This window comes from Taudactylus pleione, unplaced genomic scaffold (assembly GCF_031769625.1).
Source record: "Taudactylus pleione unplaced genomic scaffold, aTauple2 ptg000018l, whole genome shotgun sequence".
Classification (NCBI taxonomy): Eukaryota; Metazoa; Chordata; class Amphibia; order Anura; family Myobatrachidae; genus Taudactylus; species Taudactylus pleione.
In genome coordinates this window covers 19,314,380-19,335,507 of record NW_028284420.1, presented here as the reverse complement: position 1 = coordinate 19,335,507, position 21,128 = coordinate 19,314,380, and positions in this window count along the sequence as shown.

Here is a 21,128-nt window from a genome sequence, read left to right as displayed (position 1 = left end):
CGTCACTCACTCTGCAGGGCTGTGTATGTTCTGCGAGCGAACGCATTGAGAACTTTCGCTAAGTTATGCACATGCGCACTGCGATGCATACACGCTGCATACCATCGAGAGTATGGATCTTAGCGAACGGGTCTGAATCAGGCCCAGTATCTTTGTAACATTTCATGCAGTTTTTTCACATGCTGTAGATTTACACGAGAGACAGTGTTTAATTCAGCCATTGTTATTGCAATTTGAAAACTATGTTGGAGGCCAAGTTTTGGGAAAGTCCACATAGGATGCCAGGAAGGCAGGAGCACCATTTTGTTCAATCTTCACATCTTTTTATTATTTTGCATATTAATACATTATTATATACACGCATCATATTATAAGAATTTAACCATGAACTCAATGTTACTGTTTAATTGGGATGCAGTAAGGATTGTGGGTCATGTGACTGGCTGTACACACTGTACTGCCTGAGGAAGTGGATGGATAGCATGAAATGCGTCACAATTTAAGTGAGACGTTTATCTTTTTTATGCTTTATTTTTAGGTATATTATTTAATATATCTTATTTTAACATGTGATACTGTTTTAAATTTATTTGGTCTAAAATTTTATTTAGAATAATTTTTGTAAGTTTTTAATCAATTACTGTCATCGCTAAATAAATACTTTCTGCAATTTGTTTATCCAGGACAGTAGTAGGTTTTTTATGCCATTAATAAATGGAAATGTACTATTTATTTACATTTACACTTCGGTCATTCCTACTTTATAATATAGCTCACTGCATGAATAAAAAAATTATCATTATATTGGTTGAAGGCGAGACATTTATCAGGTCTGAGGAAGTCCTATTGGACGAAACGCATCTGGGCGTGGTTTGATGAGGACGTGATCGTGCTGACATCATGGGTTCAGAGAGGAGCGTGGAGTAAACATCAAAGATGCCGGTTTTCAGTTTGTGATCGGATATGTCCGCTTACTCATGCTTTATTTGTGATATTGCAATGTATCACACATTGCTTATGGGAGTGGTTTTAATCTTTTCTAGTAAACTTTGTTACCATGATATACTTCACTATTGTGCGCCTCCAGTATTTCTATATATATATATAACAGTTTCTTATATAGAGCAGCATATTTCGTTGCACTTTACAAATGGAAACAACATTAATAGAACAACACTGGGTAGTAGCAGACAGACATAAAGGTAACAGGACCCTGCTCGCAAGTTTACAATCAAAATAGAAATAGGTGTTGATACACAAGGATAGGTGCTACATATTGCAAATTGGTCCAACCAGAATTGCAGAGGTTATTGGTGAGCTGTATGATCCAGTCACACAGGAAAGTTGGCCTAGGTTTAGGAGGATGTGAAATTGAAGAAAGAGAAAATATGTGATGTTATGTGTATACTATAAAAAAGGGAGTTAGATAGGGAAGCTATGAAGGTTATGTGGGCGGTCCTGGAATCTGATAAGCTTGTCTGACGAGGTGAGTTTTCAGGGAATGCTTGAATGTTTGGAGACTAGCGGAAAGTCTTATTGTGTGTGGGAGGACATTCCACAGGGTGGGTGTAGCCCGAAAAAATTCCTGTGCAAGTGATGCGTATGGATGAGAGACGCAGATCTTGTGCAGAGCGGAGATGTTGGGTTGGAAGATATTTTGAGATAAGTGAAGAGATATATGTTGGTGTAGTTTGGTTAATAGCTTCAGTATTTTATATTGAATATGGTAGAAGACCGGTAGTCAATGGAGGGACTGACAGAGTGGATCAGCATACAATGAACTTTTGGCGTGGAAGATCAGCCTCGCAGTTGCATTCAAATTGGATTGATGGTCATATATTCCTAATACATACACAGAAAATCTGGGATACAGGAAAGCCCTGCATTGTCTCACAGAGGGAATTTGTAATTTTAAATGTATAAAACATGCCATATGACATAAGCAACAATTCTATTTAAGGCAAAAATACCATGCAGCTTTTATTACATTAAATACTGGCTAGCGCAGTATTTCAGCAACATTTTTTTTAAATATCTGTTTGCACTTCTGTTAACATGTGTTATTCTGAGAAATATTTATAAAAACAATTTCAAAGTACACTGCATGAGGAAGCATATAATGATTGGTCTATGTGTTGCCTTACTTTTTAGCCCATGCAGGCCTATATATACTGTTGGATTTTGTAAGGCACAGCTTCCTGGTGGGTTTGAAGTGAAAATTTAAAGTGGAACTAACATTAAGTATAAGGCCTGGTATGCTTTACACTTACGGGTTGATTCTAAATTGATGCACTGCCGATATTGGGTACAGAGGAGCGATGTTTTCTACCATGCATGCATCTCAACTGTCTGCTCACACAGTTATGCTGGGTACACACTTGCCGATGTGTACCCGTACAATATGTTGGCCCGATGGGCCATTATATCGTACCGTGGGTACATATTGAGGGATGTAATGAATGATGGAATGATCCCTCATTCCATCCTTCATTACCTGCAATGGCACCACATGGAATATCGTCCGGTTGGCCGTGCAGCAACTTTCAATTTGCAATTTTCAATGGTACGACCTACGGTGATGTCTAAAGAAACACCAATGGGTATTTGAGTGTCTAAAGACTAGAGGTATTAAGATTTAGTTAAAATCTAGAGGCAGATGTACTAAGCTCTGTGAGTGATAAATTGGAGAGTGATATACTACCAACCAATCAGCTCCAAACTGTCATTTTTCAAACACAGCCTGTAACATGACAATTAGGAGTTGAGTGGCTGATAGTTTATCACTCTCCAGAGCTTCGTATATCTCCCCCTAAAGCATGATCATGTTAAATTACAGTATACACTAGATCCCCAGCCCAGCAGCAAAGCGTTCATGGGAATTACTTTCATATGGTAACTGTAAAGAAACAGAAAATGCTTTTGCTTGTTTCAATGTGTAACTCAATCAGCTACACCTTTGTATTAATTTGTATTATTATTATTATTATTATTATTATTAAGAAGAAGAAGAAGAAGAAGAAGAAGAAGAGATTCACTGATGAACTCAAAAAAGATATATCCTATAAAACAAAATTATTTTATTGATTCATCATAACTGTCACTGCAAGAAATTGTGGATTATAAAGTCAGATATGATTTCAACGTATTCACTTGCCTAAGAGCTTGCACTCAACTCCCAGGACCTAAAGGATAAAGACCCACTTTGCATTGTGTCCTTACGTAGCATAAGATCTTTTGTTCTGGCCATTGGGAGGGGGGGGTTATTGGCCTATTTTCCCCTGTTTCTCAGCTTTTGTGAAGGCAAGCTGATGGGACGGCGCTTTCTTGATAAGACCTTTGCCCCTCAAACAATTGGAAGGTCATAAATAAAAAAGAGGGAGAGAGAGACTGAAAATGTGCCAGCTGCTGCCAGTGAAACTGAACGTGGGTGTGTGAGTTTGCAGCCTCCCTGTGCAGTTACAAATAGCCAGGTGATGCTAGATTACTGTGAATAGGAGACCAATGTAGACAGGCAAATCCTTAGGTTCCCAATAAATTTAGTAATTGAAACATGTGTTGTCGCTCCATATATTTATTTATTATTTATTTATTACCAGTTATTTATATAGCGCACACATATTCCACAGCGCTTTACAGAGAATATTTGGCCATTCACATCAGTCCCTTCCCCAGTGGAGCTTACAATCTTATGGGCCTGATTCAGACCCACTCGCGAGCGGCTGTCCGCTCGCAAGTGGGTCGATGGTCTGCACTGAGCATGCGCACGACGGAGGGAGCTCCGTCGTGCGCATGCGCCAGACACGACGAGCGAAGGACTTTCCTTCGCTCGTTGTGTCCGATCAAAGGGGGCGTGCTGTCAATGTTGATTGACAGCACGCCCCCTTTGGTGGGCGTGCCTCCCTGACGGGGGCGTTCCCACGGGAACGCCTCCCGTCAGAAGCCGGCCCACTGACATCACTAGTGATGTCAGTGGGAGTGATTTTGGCTCTGATAGAGCCAAAATCACTCCGGAGCTTGCGGTTGAAAACCTCAACCGCAGGCTCCGGCTCGCAATTTCGATGGTCGCGATGGTCACGACCATCGCGGCCATCAAAATGCACGCTCGTATAGCCTGTGGGTGGTGACCCACAGCTATACGAGCGTCCAGGAGGACGCTCCATGAAAATGGAGCCCGGCCCTCATGCAGAGCGTGCGCTCTGCTCCTGTAGTTCAGTATGCTGAATGTAGTCCTCAGTGTCTGCGTTTTGTATTTTGTTTGTATTTAGCAACAACTCCACAGTACAATTTTTATAGTTCTCTATGTTAGGGTAGGTGTAATTCGTAAGTACCTGCTTTTATTCTGTATTTAGAGGCAACTGCACAGTACAGGTCCCTTGTACTGTATGATGGATGTTATTCTTAATGTCTGTTGTTTTTTAGGGACAAGTGCACAGGAATGGGTATGAAATACCGCCGGCCGCATGGTGCCAAACCCTAAGTCCCCCCCGGGAGCCCTAAACCTAACCCTCCCCCCCGCGGCTGTCCGCTCGCGGTGCCCGGCATCACTACGATCGTGATGCCGGGCGCCGATCTCCCGGCGTCGGGGGAAATGCGAGCGTCTACATCTAGACGCCCGGCATTTCACCCTTGCCAGGATAAGACAGTCGGGAAGCCGGCTGCCAGTATATAGGCAGTCGGCTTCCCGATTGCTTCCCAGTGCGGATTACCTCTTCCCTTGTTTTGCATGTTTGATGTATTTCTCAGTATCTGTGTTTAGTCTGTATTGTGGGCAACTCTTCAGTACCTCTTCTCCTGTTCTGTGTAATGGATGTAATTTTTAATGACTGTTGTTATTCTGAATTTAGGAATAGCTCCACAACACATCTACTCTTATTCCGTTTGTTGGATGTAATTCTCGATATCTGTTGTTCTGTATGCGGGCACAAATGCACTGCATAGTACCTCTTCTCTTGTTCCATATGTAATTGGTATTCTGCATACTACATAACTATTGACCGATTAGTAATAACCTACCTGACTTTACCTTCTTTTACTGGCATTAGCTGCCAAACCTCCATGACCCCTGGAAATTACTCCAGCTATTTCTGTTTTCTTTTAGCTTTTTGGTGTCAGTCATAGGTGTGGAGATCACATAGGAGAACCGAGCATGTGCCCAGGGCAGGACTGATCAGACTTCAGCAAAGTTTTTTTCTTCTTTTATAGGAATAATATAATATTCAATTTGTTTCCTTTTCGTTTGTCTTTTCCAATCGTTTGTCTTTTCCAATCCAATAAGTTATATTTTTATAACTTAATAAATAATGGGGAAAGGTTTCTTTTTATAGAGGAGGTATAAGTGTACATGGAGCTAGTTTACTTATGCGAGGTAATCAATTAGATTTCCTTGTTAGTGCCAGCTGTAAATACAGCCCTATGGGCAGCTAGATGTGAATGGTGGGGTGCAAAGTAACTAGTGAGGGCACATTCATGATGACCTAGAGCACCACAAACCCTAAATATAGCTCTGGCACAGCCCATACATCTATAAACACTTTTCTTTAGATGAACACAAAGCTACAGCAGCTGGCATCCAAAGGGTATCAACCGTTCCTTGGACATAAACGTAATCTTCTATTCGCTTTCCAAAACGTAAAAAAGGAACAAATCTCACTTTTAATGAGGGATTCCAGTATAAACAGTAAAGGCGAGACACAGGCATACGCGTGCACCTGCCGTAGCCAGAACCACACCACTTGCAGGCGCGCACCTACACATGAGGCACTGGCTGTCAGCTGTGGTCTGCCCCACACAATGTGTCCTGGGCCTTTGTTCGCGCAGGGCCTGGCTGGCTGACAGATGGCGAGGTTGTCCTGTTGAATTTGTTCCCTTGCTTGCGACATGCAATATGTCCTCTTACTGACAGCGTAAGAGAAGGATCCCAGCTGTCCCCTCTAGATCGGGCAGCAGTGGGGCAACGGAAGCTGATTAGCATCACACTAACCCAGTGCAGCTATTGTTTTTCCTTTAAAGACCCCAACCAACGCCCAACAGCCTGCTTGAACAATTTGATTTTACTCCCCCATCTCTGCTTAACCTCTTCAGAACACAGCACAAAAGGAAGACTGCACACTATTGAGGTGCTGAACACTCACATGATGACACAATGCTGCGGTTAATTGTTTGCACCAATTCAATTCTTCTAATATCATATTTTGAGATTTTTTTTCTTAGTTCAGCACTTTTTCCCTTCTAAAAATGATTTCAGTACAAATAGCAAAGAAGTAAAAAGTCAATGTTATCCATTAATCATATACTGTATATACACAAGTTAAAAGTAGGAAGAATGAATCAGTGACTGGATATAAAAAGAAATTTTTAAAATTTTTAGCCAAAGTTTTTATTTAGTGCGTGGACCTCTCTCTATGACTTCAAATATCTAAAACCTACCTACAGTAGGTTTTAGAACATTGTTTTTCCTTATAATATTCAAGTACTTAGAATAGATATAAGTGATGATGTCACAATTCAACAATTATGATTGATGACATCACAAAGCACCTTTTACACAACTATCATTTTCAGTACAGTATATATTAGTTCATGTCACTTGTGTGTTACAATCTTCCTAACGAACGTGGTTATTCTGCATAGCCTTGGCACGAGGATGGTAAAGGAAGGATCATCAAAGGACTGGGGTTCTTTATCTAAGGTTGGCATCCAAAATATGGGTCCAATTTTTAATAGATAAGAATAGAAATGAATTAACAATTACTTTCAGGGATGTGATAAAATGACATGCCTACAATAATTAGACAAACAATTCCATCTGAAGATTAGATAATCATTTAAAAAAAAAAAAAGAAAAATACTAAATTAATTTGGAGCCCTCGTGTACCATATTTTATAACAAGACCGACTAAAGAGAACATGGGAAATGCAGGGCTCGCCACTTATGGCAACGTAGTGTGTGCAGACAAATTGAAGCATTTGCGCAATGTGTGGGAGATCAACCTTTCCCAGTAGGACAGTATATATAATGGACGTTTCTGTTGACAAAAGAGGCACGTGCGCTCTGTTTAACTCATTTACTGCTGGAGAGACAGAAACACATTACTTTGGCCAGCAGGGGTTATGGTATATGAAATAGTCTTTAATCAAACCACAGCTATCTAATCGAGTAACCAGTCAGCTCTGTCTTTGAGCCAAGCACTGGGGTGAGTAATGGTGTCCCTGGCAATCGAGGGGTGAAGCTAGTCTGCAGAAGGCTGAGGTATGGCCCTTTGGTGAAGACATATTAGCATACATTGTGCATTCATGAGGTGGAGCAGTGGGGAAGAATCACTATTCATAGTGTCTGCTCTCTGACACACGGCCCATCACAAATCAGTCAGAGGTAAATCTTGGAGCAGACCAGGCACACCTGCTGCAGGGGGGAAGGGATGCATGCAAACCACTCATCTCTCCAAAGCATCTTCCCTCCTTACTCTAATGGACTGTGCCATAACATCTTTCTGTAAAAAGTGAGGTCTAATTCAGAATCAGCAGTGTCACTCACCCACAGAGTTTACAGTCCCACTCACCACTAGTTCACAGATTGAGCCTCCCATATCCAAATATTCCGAAAAACAGAATTTTTTGAGCGCAACACATTTCTGATGGTTCAATGAACACAAACTTTGTTTACTGAACAAAATTATTCAAAATATTGTATAAAATGACCTTCAGGCAGTGTGTATAAGGTGTATATAAAACATAAAGTCTTTAGACTTGGGTCCCATGCCCAATATATCTCATTATGGTATGCACATATTCCAAAATATGGAAAAATCTGATATCCAAAATACATCTGGTCCCAAGCATTTTATATATTTGGATACTCAACCTGCAAAATCTGTAAACGTATTCATGTGCCGCAAAGAGCTTCCGATCCATATTACTAGATAATTTTATCGAAAGTCTAGTTCTGATTTGTTTAAGGTTTTCATGTAACAAACATACACCCTATTTCAGAAACCCTGAACCTCTCTAATAAGAAGGTTATTTTTGGGTACACTTATTTCGGCCACAAGATACAGTGCACTCATTTTGTGGCAAACTCTGCATCAGCACCTTAATGGGCAGGAAGGTGACCTCGAGTCACAACCACTTGATTTTGTGAGTAGTGACATCAAGTCATGCCCACACCTTACCTTGCTCACATGATGATGCAAATGGAATTATCAAGTCATACCCACGTCTTTCTTATACCCTTCCTCATATCCTGGACGATGGACATGAAAAGTAGGCAAGTGTGATCAAGATGCATCTCAGGAGCAAAGTGAGCACTCGTTAATATCCAATAAGATTCATACCTATGCATAATTAATAACAGTGTTCTTCCTTATGGTAAATGTAGGAAATATTGCTGTAACACAAAGTAAATTTAACATATTGTGGGGGAGATGTAGCAAATGTTGGAAAAAGATAAAGTGGAGAGAGCTAAAGTACCAACCAATAAGCTTCTGTAATTTTTTAAGCACAGCATGGCACAGACTGTAAAATTAAAGTTAGAAGCTGATTGGTTAGTACTTTATCCCTCTCCAAGGGGTCTATTCAGCATTGATTACGGAAACAATGATTTCCATATTTTTTATGTATATCTCCTATTCAGCAATGAGATAATGGAGAAGATAACGCAATTATCATCTCCATTCATTCCCATCTCGCTGAATACAGCACTGTAGGGATCAACCATTGACTTCTACAGTGCTTTAACGCTTTTTGCTAATCAGCAAAGCAAAAAGTGTTAAATCACTCAATAAATATTTCCTTTATATATCGCCATTTCAAAATGGCGTTGTATGAGGAAAATACTTACATTTCCCGAAAACTGCAGGGACAGAGGGAAATTTTCCCATAAGTCCCTGCAGCAACTTGTAACCCCGCCCAGTCTCCATGCTTGCTTCCCGGTGATCGGCGGCAGGTAAGTCACTCTAGAGGCTTTTAAGCCTCCCCCCCCGAAATTGATTGATATCTGTATACAGGCTTTATACTAGCATGTATACATGTATATTTATGTGCAATTATATTTAACATGTATATATAAATGTTAAATATAAAAGCGCATAAATATACATGTATACATGCTAGTATAAATCCTCTATACACATATCAATCAGTTTCGGGAGGCTGGAGCTGTACCTACCCCTCCGCGGTCACCGGGAACCCAGGACGGAGACTGTTCCCGAGCGCATGACTGAGCATGTGCAGGGAACAAACAGAAGGGATTGTTTTCGGAATCCTGAAAACAATCCCTTCTGTGACATCGCAGGGACAGCGTGTTACTGCAGCCGCTGTCCCTGCTAAAAATGTTGCTGAATAGCTTACTTATTTTATCATAATTGATCAAATATTGTGACGATGTTGACCGATAATATTCTGGGCAACATCCTCACTGTTGCTGAATAGACCCCCAAGACTTAATACATCTCCCTCTATATCGAAACAATAGGAAGGTTCAGACGTCAGGTAGTATTTCAGAAATATATGATGTTCTCAAATAATAAAGTGCAGATATGATTGTACCAAAGAAATAATCATTTAGGCATATCTGTGCTGGTCTGTAATCCAGAATTTGTCACCCTTGTTCCCTTTGGAATGGTGACATTATTGCGTGCCTTTAATACAGTATTCATATAAAACTTAAAACTGTTTAATTGGAGGAATCTTAGAGAGCCCACCAAACTGTAAATGAGTCTTTGTGGATATTGGCTACCTTAGAATGGGTATACCCATTATCAGGAGACTGGAGGGTAATCATTACTGTATTGGAGTTGTATCACTGGACATTATTGATTAACCCCAAGTGGAAGTCCTTTCTTCATTCTTCAAGTTGTGAGCTATGCCCCCATCCATTCAGCAGTAGGCACCTGACATCACAAAACATAATTTACTCTGTTTCGAAAGCTTTGAGCTGTGTGTGCTGTGACTCTACTACAAGAGCCTTGCACTGCAGCTATGTCTCACATGGTGATATCTTTTGGTCTGTTTAGTAATTCTTTAAACTTTCTTAGCACATAAACTAACAAGCCATTGAGAATGAGTGAGAAAAACCTTGGGCAAACATCAACATAGTAACCATGTAAGGGAATTTAACAGTGTAAAACTTTTACCCATAAAAATAGTTAACAACAGTACAACACTTTAAGCTACAGTTTCCCAAACTCCGTCAGTACAGTCCAGGTTTCAAGGATATCCATGTTTGAGTCCAGATCGTTAAATCAGATTGACTGAGGTGCTAATAAAGTCACATGTGTTCAATATGGATAGCCTTAAAACCTGGACTGCAATGGCAGAGTTTGGGAAACTCTGCTTTAAGCTACTGTTACATTTTTCATAGACAATTTTGATGATTGTTTACCTTTAAATCCCCCTTGTGACCCCTCAGACTTTAAGAGTTCTCTGTGTTTGGCTCATAAACACAAAATCCTCTGAAAGAGAAATCTGAAGAGGAACTGCTGTCTCAAAGATGTAAGATGTGAAAGTATCACAGAGTAGGGCAGGTGAAATAATCAAAGCACAAATTTGTGTTAGCTTCTTCACTGTTGCTGGAATAAGGATCTCCTATAGGTGATGGAATTCTATACACCCTCTGGTTGCTGGAAAGAATTAAGTACGGGGGTGAAGACAGGTGCTGGCTGTCACATGTCCCCTGAGATCCCAAGCGTGGCCACTGGTATGAGTCTGATTTTGGTGTCTGCTAGAGCAACATAAAAGGAAACCGAATCTGTGGCCCCCCGTCTGCCTCCTATCATACTGATGAGCATCCTGCTGAGTGTGCGAGAGTCCCATTACCATTTCTTAATTACATTTCCCATTAATCCCGTCGGAAGCCTCGTGTGGGGACATGCAAATATTACGGCTTTGTCCAGGAGACCTGGAGGGGCTTCTCTATCAGCTTATAGGATTGTATTTTATCAGAGTACATACGCAAGTGCATACAGCTGTATGAGGCGTGTAGGAGTCCTGTCTATGGATTTCTTTCTGTGAAAGCTAGCAGAGATATTCTCTTGATTTTAACAGAGCCATCTCTAACATTACAGAAGCTCTGGGCTGGTAGAGATGACCTTAAATTGTAACCCTTAAGAAAGTTTAAATATGGGCCATTCGATTGTAAAATCCCTTTTGTCCCATCTCATAGCAAAGTGGTCTTGTTATCTGGAGGGTGCATGTCCTGCTGCTCTATGATAAAGGCCAAGGGCTGCCCATACTTGTGTTCAAAAAGACATATATTGTCTTTATCATTGTGCTGGCCTTTATAGGCCCCAAAGAGAGCTATTTTTGTAAGTAAACATTTATTCGTCAACAAAGCTCCTGGAAACTATTCACTGTGCGTGTGGCAATAGCGTCTTACTGAATATGATTAAATACCTTGCTTCAGGTTAGGTAGCATTTTAAGAGAGGCTTTAAACAGCACTGTATAGGAAGCAGAAAGCCCCAAATTAGTAGCCAGTAACCTCTAAGATCATTTATATTGCTGATCCATATTGCACCCTGCGGCAGCAAGTGGAGTGTCTAAGCTGGGTTCAAATATATGATCTCAAGTGCTGTGTTACATGTCAGATACTGGACAGCTTATCCCTAATTACTAAACTAATGCAACATGTTTTGTATTGTATTTCTACACAACCCACAGCGCAAACAGCAGGGTCAGATTTGGTACATTTGGAAGCAGAGACACACATTTCATATATAATATCATTATGGTACAGAGGCAGTGACCCCACCCTACTGATAAAAAATCTAATTGGTTACAACTTACAGCCCTTGCTGCATCCTGCTAAACTCTGTATATGAATGCGATATAAGCTTTGAAGGTCGCCCTACGGTGAGAGAATGGGTTTACGTCAATCATATCTTTAAATCACGTGATTCTGCTTTTCCGGTTACTATGGCAACCACATGAAACCAGAAAAGCTGATTTAAAAAAAAAAAAACTAGAAAAACAAGATTAGTAGATCTTTTCCTCCACCTTCCTTTCTGTCTCACCCTCCATCTCATTGTTACTAATGCTATCTCTCGTTCAGGAGCGAAAACTGAACAAAGCTACAGGTAACGAAAAGGGTTTGCCTAACTATTTTGTTTTGAGGTGCCAACTGGAATCTCACCCAACAACTTAAACATTTGCGTTAACAGACTTAACATTTCTTCAAATAATTCCCTTCATTTTGCGGCCTCCAAAACTCATAGCATAGGAGTAAAAAGATGGTGTTAACTATACTAACCAATCAGATTTTTTCTTTCATTTTATAAAACAAGATAGAAAAATGACAACTAGATTCTGACCGGTTGCTGTGGGTAACAAACTTCTTTCTACACCATTACCGGTGGAACAATTTTCATTAATCACCCCCATCAAAAATTACACTGGCACATGTACCAAATGCAAAATGTGTTTAAACTATTACACTTTTCTGAGCTGTACCTCTTCTCAATCATCTCTCCAAGATTGGCTCCTGTGCTGCACATGAATTCCTTTCTCTCCTTCCAATAGTCCCTGACAGGGGGTAATAATTTTTTCTGAAGTTTCTAAATAGTTTGATCTCTGGTCATGGAGGAGGTAGGGAGGGGATGGTTAAACTTTCAAATTTAAAATAATTAAGGTTTATTTTAGGTGCTTGCCAGATGCTGAAAGTACTGTTTTGCCTGTCAGTGTGCAATCCCATACAGTGACAGTAAGGGGGTATAGTTACTAAAGTGTGGGTTTCTACAAGTAGCTATGTTGCCCATAGCAACCAATCAGATTCTATCTATTATCTTCTAGAAGGTGCTAGATAAATGATAAGTAGAATCTGATTGCTTGCTATGGGCAACATCTCCACTTTTAAAAACCTGGACTTTAGTAAACATACCCCTAAGAGTGGGCATGTGGCGATTAGTCAGTGTATGACGTGATTACCATCCTCATGCATTAGTTTCTTGAAGTGTGTCAGGGAACACAATTGCAGTACTGTACTTACTGGAAATGGAGCACAATTACTGTATATCAAGAGTTGCTATGGAAAGTTTAGGTTGCTTTTGGCTCCCAGTGTAACTCTCCTATCTCCATTGTACGGTTCTCTGTCAGTCCAAGAAACACTGATGCAGATGGAGGTGCATGGTAATCGCATCATAATCTGGCAATCATTGTGCATGTCCTCATGGTGGCAATGAATTTAGGAGAGTGTTATAGAAATAACAGAACATTTTGAAAGCATCGTTCTTTTAAATGTTTTTAAAAAAATTCTAATATATTTTGTTTTTAAACTATATATTTTTTTACTTTTAGTAAATGAAACTGAAAACCTAAATCTGGGCTTTAATTACATTAAACACGTGCAAGTCTCTCATGCAAACAACTATGGAACCTGGCTCAGGGAAGAGGTAAATTACCGCTGAATGCCCTGTGCCAATATAGCCTGGGCCAATGAATTTTGCTTAGAAGTCTCACTGATATATAAAATTATATTTTAACTTAGTCCATTAATTTGGATGCAGAAATGCTTATATGTTCCTCCACCATGTCTTTCTATTTACAGTAGAACTGTGCAACCTGTGGATCAGAAACACCACTAAAATCCTCATTTCTGCAATACATTCAGTTATAAACAACCTCTGTCGGAGTTGCAGAACAATGACAAACAGATGTGAAGTTCCAGATCACAAATGGTTGAGCACCACTGCTCTGTGGAACATATTTCTCCCACCCTAAACAACTCTTGTGTTCCTAAATGAAAGCATTAAAGGATGCACAGACCCTTCTATTTGTGGTGCCAATTTATCTGTGATCATGTGTTCATATTCATATTTCAGTATCTGTAACCTCGCCAATTGTAAGTCACCTTAAATATAAATAGTAGTCGTAGAAGGCTAAATAAATATTAGATTAAATCTGGCCATTCAGAACACACAGCAGCCAGATCTTTTCCAGCCTTGCTGGGTCCTACTACTAGTGTGTTTGGAAATGACCAAACAAACGGGCTGCCTTTCTAGCTCAATTACCTACATGTCCAATTGTGTTTCCGAGAATTTTATACCCAAATGATAATAGATCGATTTGAATTAGAATTTTATTGGGCATCTCCATACGACCAAATCGGGACACACTCAATTTGTTGACTAGGTCCACTTTCTAATGAACCGCAAAGCACTTTCTGGCAAGTAAAGCTTATTATGGGGTCCGCAAATTGTACCTAGCTATAGGCATATACCCAAATCCAATGAGCAGGGATATAACATGTATAAATGATATCCAGAAAACCAAAGACTATATAGTACTTTAGTTTTACTTTTTAAGACAATAACACAACACCGACTGATTGGGGATCCTTTCATGTAATCTATCCTCTTCTATTCTCCCTTTTCTTTCCCTTTTTTGTTTTTGCCCCGTTCTTTGTTTTGTTTGCTTTCTTATTGTTCGATTATTTTATTTTACTTCCATGCGCGAGCTGTTTATATGTCATATTTGTGATCTCAGGTTCGGTTTACTGCTGATATTTCTTTGATTGTATATTTTTGTATTTAATTGTACCACTGTACTTTCCTTTCTTATTGGCAACACTTACATTTTTGTTTATCTGTTTTTGTTTTTGTTCTGTTTATAATATGTAGAAAATTTTCTAATAAAAATGTACATGATTTAAACAATAACACAACACCAATGGAGAGATGTATCAAGCCTTGGAGATAAATAAAGTGGAGCAGTTGTCCAAACTAATCAATCAGCTTCTAATTACATTTCAAAATAAATACTGTGATAGATAAATGACAGTTAGAAGCTGATTGGTTGCCATGTTCCACTTCTCCACTTTAAATATGTAAACTAAAAGTTTGATAGGTCTCCCCTAAAAAGAGCTGCAATATTGAGAGCTACCACAGCAAAATAACATATTCGTCCACAGTTAAACAGAAAACATTACAGGGGAAATACATTTCGGGCAGGGGGGCACCAATTGACAACAAAGGGATATGCAACCCCCTCTAACCTAACCAGATCAGGTGTTGGGGGTTTACGCATGTGCACAGTCTGTGGGGAAAACCAACCCTGCAGGGGAATTAGACGGCAAACTTATTATCATCATGCTACTAATTAATTCCCAACTCGTTACATTTCCTCTGGCTAATTTCTACTAACCGCTGATTTGATTAAACTCATCTCTATGGTAATAATCCTCTTCTATGTTCATTTTCAGGCCAGAAAAAAAAATGGTATACTGACAGAGAGCAAGAAATAAATGTGCCCAGTGGTTTTCAGTATGTCACTGAAAAATGGAGGAATCTGGAAAAATACTGTATGAACAGAGAGAAGTTTGCCATTGGGACATGCGAGAACAAATTCTACCAAATCTGTCCTCCCCCTGGAGAGATAGTGACCCAGATACAGCAGCAGCATCTGGGAGAATGTTAAATTCTGTCTGCATAATAACAGACATAGAATCAAAATCCATTTAGTCTTGTACAGTGTAATACAAAAAATCCCAGAGAATGAAAGATTGAGGACCATAGACAGAATGAAAACAAGGACAAGGCGATGGTCAGGAATGGATTAGTGTATATTCAGGATGCGAAAGTCAACTTTCATAAAATGGTCACAAAAAAAACAGCTTTCCTACAAGAAAATAGTAAAGTGCACCAATCACTGGCATGCAGCGGATGCAGCCGTTTTGTGGATGGAACCATTATTCAAGGGAAGAAAGACGATCAATTCTGTAGGAACAAGTGACCTCAGTGAAGCAAAAACACAGGGCCTGATTCAGAGCCGCTCGTGAGTGCACAGCGCTCGCAAGCGGCTCGATGTTTCCCCCCTGCGCATGCACGAGTCCTGCTGAGCGACTGAACTTCAGTCGCTGCGGGGCTCACTACAAGACAGGGCGGCTGTCGATGGTGAGTGACAGCTCGCCCCGTTTTGTAGGGGGGGAGAGGGGGTGGCTGCACAAACGCAGGCGTTCCCTTAGGAGCAGGAAGTCCACTCGGCCTTGCGGTAGCCAAGACCCTACCACAGAGTCTCGTCGCAAGGCCGATGGTTGCGATCAACCACGACGGCCTCCTGGCCGCTCGCACAAGCTGTGGGAGGTCAGAGGAAAAAAAAAAAAACACGCCCATCAGCGAGCAGGTCTGAATCAGGGCCACTGTCTTAAATTCCTAGAGAATTGATGGGCTGCATTCTAAAGAATATCGGTTCATTGATTCCACAAAATGGCTGCCTAGATTGCAAGAAGCATACTATATAAATAAGAACTGAAGTCATTTTTTTTTTTTTAAATATTTTCCCCTTCCTCTGCTTTCACATCATATTTCTCAATAATCATTCAGGCAAAAATTGGGACAAAGTAAGCCCATCCCCCTAGCGGTGCAAACTACGGCCCCAATGCAACCAAAATATTCAGACATTTGCCCAAATGTGCTCACTTTATGTCCCAGGCAAACCCACTTTCTCATAAGTCTTTCAGTCCATGAATTAGGACATTTCAGAGGTGCGTCAAAGTAAAAAAAAAAATGGGCACCTATCCCACCATTAGCCTCGAAGGCATCCCAACTCTATGTAAGAGCTATTACCATTATGGCAGGAGTTAAAATATTTGACCTTGTATATTACTTCCTATGTGTAGCCAAATACAAGCCTATATGCCCTGCAAGGCTGCAATGTGCTTTTTTAATAAGGTTACTGACAAAAAAAAGGTGGATGCCCAAAAAAGCAATCATGTTCTAATCATATAGATGAGCAATGAAAGCTGGTATCTGAAAATATAAAAAAATGGACAGACTAGACTTATAGATGACATGCACTCCTCTGTCTTCACCCCCTCCCCCATAACTTATTGACTCTTGGGGGGGGGGGGGGGGCAGGGTGAATTATAAAAATGGTTGCATAGCAATACTCTTGCAGACTAGTTCAGCAGAAAGATGGGCAAAAATGCACTTTTAATATGGCACTGTTCTGTTTACAGATAATTTCTTCATCATAAGTAGTACAATGTTAGGATCTCAAAGGGTCTGCAGTCCCAGGTCAGCTTACAAAAAAAATCAACAGCAATTTGTCACTTTGTAGGTGTGCACCTTTACGTAGAGGAAATTTTTTTTTTTATTATTTTCCAATCATAAATGATTTCCAAAATGAGACAAAAAAATTCTTATGTAGATTGTACAGGACCTAATTTCTCATGCATTTTTGCAAACTGCTATTCCTGTAATTATATATAACTGTATATATTGTTTTGCTGTGCATTTCTTGTGGCCATAAATAAATATACAAAACACTGACATATTTATTTTAAACAATAATATATAATTAAATATGGTGCACAGTTACATAACCTGCAGTCTGAGACTGTAATACAGTACTGTAACATATTAAAGTGTGAAGGTTGGGGTCAGTATTTATATGGGAACTGCACAAAGATGTCTAATTATGTGACCTGAAAGATTTGGCTAGATTGTGAAAATGATTTGTACTTTATGTTGTCTGAAATTAATAAAGTTTTGCAAAATCAAATATCATAGCGGAACAAGGTATATATATAGAGTGGGAATAATAATGTTGATTGTGCTCACTGGTGTGGTTGCGATATATAAAAATGGCGGAGCCTGTGCAGAGCAGACAAAAGGCTAAATCTGTACGCAGCACTAAGGGGTCTATTTACTAAGCCTTGGCTGGAGTTAAAGTGTTCAGAGATAATGTCCCAGCCAACCAGCTCCTGTCATTTTTCAAACACAGCCTGTGACATGGCAGTTAGAAGCTGATTGGCTGGGACCTTATCTCATTTCACTTTGTCTCTTAACACTGCTTAGTAAATAGACCCCATAGTAAGTAGGCCCCTTAAGGTCACATTGTGCTGGAGATATATACTAAATTCAGAATGAGGTATGAAAATTGCAATTAGTAATTAAAGGTTATTTACTGCTATAATATTCCAAATACTGATTGGCGTACATTCATATTTTCAAGATGGCACATATATTATATGTAATATATTTGTGTTCACATTTTGCACAAGGAACTGTTTATTATTCAATCTCATTACAATGGTAACCTAGCTTCAGGTGAGGAATGACCCTGAGTAAAGTGGATGGCAAATGTCAGACATTATTAGCCAAACCTCAGCTGTGAATCTTCTAATAGGAGAGAGGAACAGAGGTAAATCCCAGATTGTAATAATTCATTTCTACAGCCACATCAGCTCTGGGAGAAAGGCAGGTCAAGGTCACAGTGGAGGAAATTTGGGAAGAAGAAAGAAGCATCAGATACAAGTCAGACAATAGAAAATCAGCCCTATTATGAAGTAAGAGTGAAGGTAGGAGATCCAGTTATATAATTGTTCAACTTTACCAAAAAGAAGCAGGGAAATGCTCTTTGTAAGCCAAAACATGAATTGAGTTGTCACATATGTCAGGAGGTCAAAATCAAATCTTGTTTGGAGCTACACTTAATTTATAATGATAAGAGTGAGTGAGGTATATATATTATATATATTACTAACTTCCCCAGATTTGAAAACATCTTAATTTTTTTTTTAAACTATATATATATATATATATATACACTGTATACAGGTATATATATATATATATATATATATATATATATATATTTCAAACCATTAACCTCTCCAGAAATCTATAGAACAGACATAGACTTTCCCAGCTGCTTTTATATATATTTATATTAAGTGTTCTTACTATTATTTTGCTGTGGTGCCTTCCTTGAGCCCAATCGAGGATACCATATATCGAAGAGGGCAAATAATGGACTATACTAGATATTTTAAATTAATCCTGCCGAGTGCCGCCTATCTCCTTCATATATATATATATATATATATATATATAGCGGAAAAAGGCTTTTCTGTAAATTTCTAAAGGGGGTTAGTGAAATGATTATCTGGAAATTATTGGTGATGAGAGGATAAAAGGTGTGCTGAATAGGATATGGATTTTAAGGTTAATGTAATCTTGCCATTTTGAAGATGTTGGACCCAGGAACATGTAACAATGTGGAACACAAAGACAGGAGCGGATTTACATTATCTGCCAGCCAATTAAATCATTTCTGTGGCTGCCCTCAGTACTGAAGCTTCCTTGATTCAGACCCCCACTGCCTCCCGTATGTATCAAGTGTGAAAAAAAAAGTAAATGACACCAATACAGCCCTTTTTGAACACATTGTACATTTGTAACATGTAAGTTATCATTAAAAACAATGATGTCCAGACTGGGTAGATTTGTTGCACCAGTCTATGTGTCCTTTCCACAAATCTGGGTTTACTCATACGATTCTATTATTAACCCTATCAGTAATAATTAGTATTTTTACTGATAGACAAAGATGTTCATTCTTGTGATACCAACTGTTTGACGCCATCTAGGTTTTCCAATAACTTATTTTTACATCTAATAATTACTAGAAACACATTTATTTGTGATGGGTAGAAAAGAAGTCTGCATTGCATCATTCATGTTGCACCTAGGGACCTAGGCGTGAATTGGACAATCCTGGAGCAACAACACTGGATGAAATAACATTATTGATGATCAGAATAGACTGATTTGCCTTCCAAATGACTGCAGGGACATGTCTGCTTTGGGGTCAGCAGAAAGGTCAGCGGTGCTGGAAAAGTGGTGGGGGCAGAGGGTGAAAGACAGACATGTAAAAGAGAAAATGGCCATATTATATGTGGCTTCAGAGCTACTAGCCAAGTTCTGCTATTGTCGCTAATCAGTCTTATGGCAAGACCAACATGAGATGAGTACAGTTCTTTTCCGTCACATCTGCCATTGGAAGCACCTGATTTACAAATAACATATAGCAACAACTTCATGTGACAACAAAGCACAGGTCGTACTAAAATAATGAAACAGCACATTCTTCTTGGAGCCAAGAATCTAGTGAACCTCCGGAGGTATTGAGAGGAAAAATATTTGTATTAACTAGAGATGTGCGGGTTCGGTGTTACTCGGTTCTTTTCGCCACATTAGCGCAAGTTCAGATTAGTTTGGATTTATCTTATTGGCTATCCATCTCACACGTGTTTTGGATAGCCAATAAGAGAAATCCGAACTAATCTGAACTTGCGCTAATGTGGCAAAAAGAACCAAGTAAAACAGAACCCGCACATCTCTAATATTAACCATCCACCGGGAAAAATAAAACAAATTGTATGCATCTGTTCCAAAAAACAAAAAATCAATATAAGAGCTTCCCTGCTGAGTATAAATATCCCAAGTCCACCTCAGCACTAAGCCATAACGGGCACTGCAGCTAAGCAGAAAATAGATCCTTATTATCTCAATTTTTTTCCTGATTTGATGTCTCGCTCTGTGCACAATATTCAGACACACTCTGAGTATTACACTTGGAGGAGAGAAAAGGTGCAGTTTTAAGAATTTACGTGAAGGTCGTGTACAGTGTCTTGATGAGAGGATAAAATGTTGATATACCCCCTGAAGGAATCGTTGCTTGAGCTGAACGTGCTTTGTGTTTAATGTTGGAGACACAGTTAATCCTCTCCGTTCTTCTGAACCATGAAGATCCTATTGCTCTCTGCATTGAGAGTCAGCAGCTCAAGGGTGACAGAGCAAGTCCTATCAAAGTTCCCTCTAAACTGGGTGACCTGTGGATAAAGATCACTCTTATGGTACCTTACTACTACACGGAAGACCTACCTTTTAACTCTTGCATTCCCAGACATCTTAGCTAAGACCAACAAAGGAGTAGTAGTACTATTATAAACATAACAGAAAACATCTCAAAGTATTTTACAGGAACTTGTGTTTGGCCAGTAGATCTGTACATGATAATTGTGACATTTTTGATGACACCTTTCTTTTTTTGTTGAAATCCTGTGATAAAAAAAGAGAAAACATAAATATTGGTATGTTTGAAAACCAAAGTGTATTGCAGCAAATATATGTAATTTGCAATTGAATCAAAATTCATATAGCAAATTTCATTGTATATGTTTTAGAGAGGAGCAGCTTGGTCTTTACGTTTGGACCTGAGAACTTCATCTTATTGGCTATCTGGATCTCATGTGTTTTGGATAGCCAATACATTAGATCCGAACTTGCGATAAGTTGTCGAAAATAACCGAACTGCTCATCTTTAATATATGTCCTGTTACCTCCCCTGTGAGACA